We start from the raw sequence: 6,333 nt of genomic DNA, 5'->3' as shown, positions 1-6,333 counted from the left end.
TTTAAAAAACTACAAGGCATAGAAAACTGGGATGGAAAAAGGGAGAATATTTAAAGACTATAAAATACGGCTAAAAATAATGGAGTGGCAGAGTTCAAGAGTTGTCGACAGTTAGACAAAACCACATAGTTATAAAGTCTTATCTTAAAAGAAACCGCACAAATTAAGCGCAAGTAGCGCATGGCTGCCATTTCATAATTTATTTTAATTTAGCTCGTTGTTTCTGTAAAAGTAAGAAAACATTCTGACATCTATATTTAACAGCTCCAAGAAACACAATGGAAAAATATTTATAAATCCTTGGACACCATTTGCTGTTTTTCAGAACATGTTTTGGCTGAAATACCTCATCGGATGTTAGATTTTTAATTGTTCTAAAATGGAGACATCGCTGAATAAAGATTCAACTTTGTAGGATTCTTTAATACACATTTTTCCTGACCAAAATGAGAACAAAATGAATTGTGATTATTTCCCACTGGATTTTTTTCTGATATATACAGTACTTTTCTGCTACTTACTTCAGCACATCTTCAAGGTTTAAAACATTAAGAAACATCCACTGAGCTGGGATGTGTCATTTTCAGTTGTTTCCAAATAGCAGGTAGTAATGTTAACTATGTTGCAGGATGACATAGTCTCCTAAGTATTTAAATATTTACACAGAGATTTTTTTGCTGGTGTCTCACCTATTTTGTCATTGTACATTTACTGAGGTAACCTTTTAACAACTTAAGAAAACATCATGTTAATCGAGTTGTAGCGTAGTGTTTGTGCCTATATTAAAAGCTTTGTAAGTCCTTTTATAGCAAGTTTCAATCTTGTGCTTTGACTTTTGTTTGTTGGGATGTCCTTTAGCTTACATTTGAATAACAGATTGTACCTTTAAAAATATTTATCAGAGCAGTAATTCATCTACATACAGCTGTAAGTCCCTTACCAGTTTTCTTGCTTTAAATTTGTTTATGTGTCTCCATCACCTGACCCATGGGCTGCCTTTATGTGTTTCTCTTTCCTCCTCCTTTCCTCCCTTGTTTTTCTCTCAAAACTATCAAGCTACATTAACATTACTATAATGTAAAGCAGCAGCACTAGATAAACTGGATGATTAAAACAAGACTATTGTTAATTTTAAAAGCTTTAGTTCCACTGAAGAAGTTTTGCAAGCTACTTACTTTGTGGTCTTTTGCCAAACACATTATTATTTGATGCCACACATGTCAGTTAATGTGATATTTCAACTCTGAACATCTGTCTCATGAAAGCAGCTCTAGTCTGCCTGCTAGTTTCAGCACAGAGGGTTTGTTTGTTTTAACACTAGCGTAGCAGGAGTGGGCGGTGGTTTGTTGGTCGCTGCTTGTTAACAGTAATAGCTGTCTCTGTGTATCATACAGGGATAGAGTGTTAAAACAGAAAGCAAAGGAACTGTGGTAAGAGCTAACAGCTGTTAAGTGATGGACACTCTGCGTAAAGCTAAACATAAAATACACCTTGACAAAAGGGCACTATTGACATCAATGATTGACATCACCGTGATGTCACGGTGGCTACATGGCTACTTTAACCACATAAAATATAGTTAAAATATTGCAGTAACAGTAGTGGTTCAGTCTCTCTGACTGATATATTATTTAATATGACATCAATAGATTATTAATACTGAAGCATCAGTGTGTAAGCAGCATGTTACTGTTGTAGCTGCTGGAGGTGGAGCTAGTTTGAACTACTTTATATACAGTTAGCTAGTTTATTATTATTATTATTAGTGGTTCCGAACCTAGGGGTCAAGATCCTCCAAAAGATCACTGGAAAAATCTGAGGGGTTGTGAGATGATTAATGGGAGAGGAAAGAAGAAAAAACAAAGTTCTGATGCACAAATCTGTTTTCTGACTTTTACTCTAATCTTTGATTTTTGGTGAAATACTGGATCATTTGAACATTTATTGAAATGAAACCATGTGAGAAGTTTAGAGGGAAAAATCATTATTTGATGGAGCTGTTAACAATCATAGACATCTGAAATGTGACCCCGACTACACACTGCTTTTTGTAAGATGTCAAAGCCAAAAAGGTTGGAAATCACTGGTTTCATCTTTTACAATGTGTTGCATGTTATACAAATTGTTATATTATCCATTGTGTCAAATCTTCATCTGAAAAGTAACTAAAGCTGTCAAATAAATGTAGTGGAGTAGAAAGTACAATATTTCCCTCTCAAATGTAGTGGAGTGGAAGTATAAAGTATCATAAAATGGAAATACTCTGTTAAGTACAAGTGCCTCAAAATTGTACTCAAGTACAGCACTTGATTAAATGTACTTCCACCACTGACTCAGTGCTACAATCGAGTTAAATGCGCTGATTCAAGGTCATTTCCTCATTCCTGAAAAAAAGTCTTATCTCCCAAAATGACTGGCTCTGTTTACTAACACAAGGAAGTATTCTTGCTTAGTGTACTGTGACCACAAATAATTAAAAAAACAGAAATAGGGTAAAATGCTCCCCTCTTCTGTCTGTAAGAAGCACTCCACCCTTTGCTGGAGAAAAGAGGCACATTCCACAGGAAGTTTACCCGTCGCCTCTTCCCTTCATCCCTCACTCTTCCTGCCTTGACTTATCTTTACTGATTACTGTTGGTTGGGTGGGCTGATAAGAGATGCTAATGAGGAGAGGAGACCCTAGGAAGTAAAGTCTGACCATTAAATTTAGTGGTGTGAAACTGCTAAAATATTGAATATTATTTTATCACAGTGAAGATTAAACATACAAATGATCATTTTGTGTATTTATCACTATCAGCTGTCATTTTCACAGTTACAAGTACAGTATAGACTGGACAGACAGCGCAGAAAAGGTCACCAGCTGATCTCAAGGCTAAACCAGACAGAAACACTCTTGAAGTACCATACACCCAGGCTCCATCAAAAAAGGGTCAGAGATTTGAATTGATTTTTTTCTTTCCACAAAATATAGTGTTGTAGCAGCTGCTACAAGTTCCATCAGATAGCGTGATTGTTCCAGTCAGGTCGGCTGTTTGTCACCACGGCCATCAACACCATCCACTCTCGGTCAGCACACCTGCTGCCAATGCAATCAGAAAACTAATCCAAAAGCTGCTGCTGCATTGTCTGTGGCTGACAGAATAGCTGCCTGTTACCACAGACCCGTGAGAAGAAGCACGTCCCCATGCCACAAACACTATACAAGCAATACAATACTTTGCAGCAGAGCAGGTGAAGGTGTCCTTTATACTGTTGCTGACACACACACACATACACAAAATTTAATTCAAGAGAGCACAGCCATCATCACGGTGGCTTAAGGGTTAGTCCTGTTTGCTTAACAACATGGTGTCTGCGTGGCTTTCCTCCTCTAAATCCATGCATGTCAGGTGGATTGATGAATATGAGTGATTATCTAACTGTGTTGATGTTAACACAGTTTTTTCCTGCTTGCTGACCCCTGCGTGCCAGGCAGGACCTTATCTAAGATTTTAGAGGTCATGAGTTCCTCCAGCGCATTCCTTGCCACCCTACTCACACTATATTGACCAGAAACCTAAAAGCTTCCTTTATTTTTTTAACTGTTCATTTGTACTTTCTGTGATTTTTAGAAAGGACACTGGTAAACATGTTTGTTATATTTTTATTATTCGATTTGTTTCAATGTTTTATTCTATTCTAATTTAAAATATTTTAATATTTGTAAATACATTGTCTATGTGCATAGCATCAAGGGGGCTACAATTAAATTTCATTGTGCAATCCTGCACTGTATAACGACTTTTAAAATTAACCTTGAAAATACCTTTTAGCAGGGAATTTCCCTCACTTCCCAGACTCACATTTCCCCCCAATTTTTTTTACCGGCTCACGTTGATATACCTTCATCAGCTATAGATGTACCGAAAATGACCTCATGAAATTCCAGCGAGAGCTAGTAATAATAACTCTAACTGAGACTAGATTCATTTGCAAAACCATCCACTATCTTATTAACATCCAGGTCACTAGATGCCAATAGCTAATTATGCACAAGCAGTGAGATTTCCTTGTTGGGATTTTGAATATTTTTCACGCATTACTTCTCTGATTTAGTTTTAGGCACAGAACAACTTTTCATGTTGATCTCATAGACTCTCAGTTATACGGTTTGCAACAATGTGCGACAATGACATCACTGCAATGCCAAATTTAAACATATTGAGTAAAAAATGTACTGAAATCAACTCATAAAATACCCACCATGTTTTTAACTCAACAATGTAAACTCCTCCCAGGTTGACATGACCTCAGTGTCTTCAACGGCTGCTGAGACCCTGACACCAGCATACAGCAGGCAGGTTTATGATTCAGCCACAAAAGAACCTAAAAAGTAAAAAGGTAAAGCCCATGAATGAATCACTGGCATTAAGTATTTTAACTACAGTGACTACAAGTGAAGGTGCACCTTTTGTTTTTCACTAACAAAAGACTTCAACAATATGCACTTTCTATATTTTGTTATTTACAGCTGACAGGACTACTCCAGGGCTTTCAAATGTATTTCCTATTGAATATGCATTTCAGCAATGTGGGGAATGAAAAGGGAATTAGTTTTTGTCGGCTGGCGATGAGGCATTACAGGAAGCTTATACGCATCACAGCCAAACTTAAAATGCAAAAAGGAAATCTGCTCTCAATTTTCTGCACTGTTACTTTCAGTGTTTCCCTTTTCTACAATGTGTTCATTGCAACAAAGGTAAAAAAAAAGGGGTAGAAAATCATCTAAGGAAAAAAGTTGGCATAATTTGGTTAATTTAATTTGCACACAGGTAAACAGTCCCAGTCATGAATAAAGAGTTTTCAACACCCTGACTTTTCACTACTAGTGGAGACTTGAGGTAGATGTGAGTCTCTGATGAAGGTTAGAGCATGAAGACTGAAGCAGGGAGTGTGGCGACAGATTGTGTTCAGGTTAAAAAAGCAATATTCAGTGATATGAACCATGACCTGCTACAGGCTACAGTATAAAGAAAGTGGTCATCTTATTCCTCTAAAATTTTCCCTTTGATACTCAAGATGCACTTTACTGCACAGTGTCAGTAGTCTTTAGGAAGCCAAATTTCTTTCAAAATGTGCCTGTTCGGCCTCCAGAGTTTAGAATCTCTATATAATGTCAGAGTTTGGACCATACCTATGGAAATCTTTACCCCTCTGACAAATGGGTGCAATAATTAAGAGTTGAACCTCTCCATTGCTAAAATCCCAAGAAAGTCAAGAGTGTTTGTTCAGGTATGTGATGATTGGCTTTCCCTTACAGGGGGATGAGATCCAGATGTGTAGTGTGTCTGCTACTGGAGTGAAAGAGGGCACTCCAGCCCTGGACTGTGGGTACGTTATGTATCGCACACTCTAAAAGTCTAATAATCAGTTACTCTAAAATAGCAGTGAATGCCAAAGCAAGCCAGCGGATAGGAAGGAATCTGACAGTCGCTCTTCTAACAACCATTTGAGATTTGTTTTTAAAAAATAAACCACAATCTATCAGGGATGGGGATCCAGCTGCTTTGATTGGGATTTAATATACACAGACATCTCTACATGACTACTTTGTTCTGTTTTCATCAAACTTGATGGAATATCTAATCAAAACTTGGATGGTGGTTGGTGTATCTTTGCTGATCTGCAATAGGTAGGGACATGCCATATTTTCTTGTGTAATGTAATTCTGCATTTATAAACAGCATTAAAGATTATATTACCATCAAGGGAGAGTAATGTTTGCTTGAGCCACTGAAAGTCACCATACTAGATGTTAATACATCTTCACAATTAGCTGTGGCACTCAGCTCTAACAGTTAGACAATAGACAATGAACCAAAACTGTATGACATTACCCTGTAGAACAACGGAAAGATAATGAAAGGTCATTACAAGCTGAAAAAGGCCATCTTGATGAGAACGGCTACCTGGAATCGCGGAAAGATAAGGTCAGGCTGTGTCATTAAAGGTACATGGTTTCATTTTCTTTATGGTGGTAAGGAGCTCAAACAGTTTCAACCCAAAGCTTGCAGTATTTGGAGAACAAATTCATCTTTTAATTGACCTTATGTGGATTCAGGCAGGTATTAAAGTGAAGAAGAGGTGAACGCGTAAAATGAATCCTTGTGTTTTCATTTTTACTCATTTTGCAACTGGGCAAAGTGAAATACCATCGTCCTATCCCTTTGTGTTGAATCATTTAAAGGATCATTTCACGCATGAAAATGGAAAATCTGCAGTTGGGATGTTTTCTGGCCAATTATTAAGGTGATATTCGAGACAAAACTGACAATTCTGGATGAAGGCAGT

Source organism: Thunnus maccoyii, chromosome 9 (assembly GCF_910596095.1).
Source record: "Thunnus maccoyii chromosome 9, fThuMac1.1, whole genome shotgun sequence".
In the NCBI taxonomy this organism is placed as follows: Eukaryota; Metazoa; Chordata; class Actinopteri; order Scombriformes; family Scombridae; genus Thunnus; species Thunnus maccoyii.
This window is presented reverse-complemented; position numbering follows the sequence as displayed.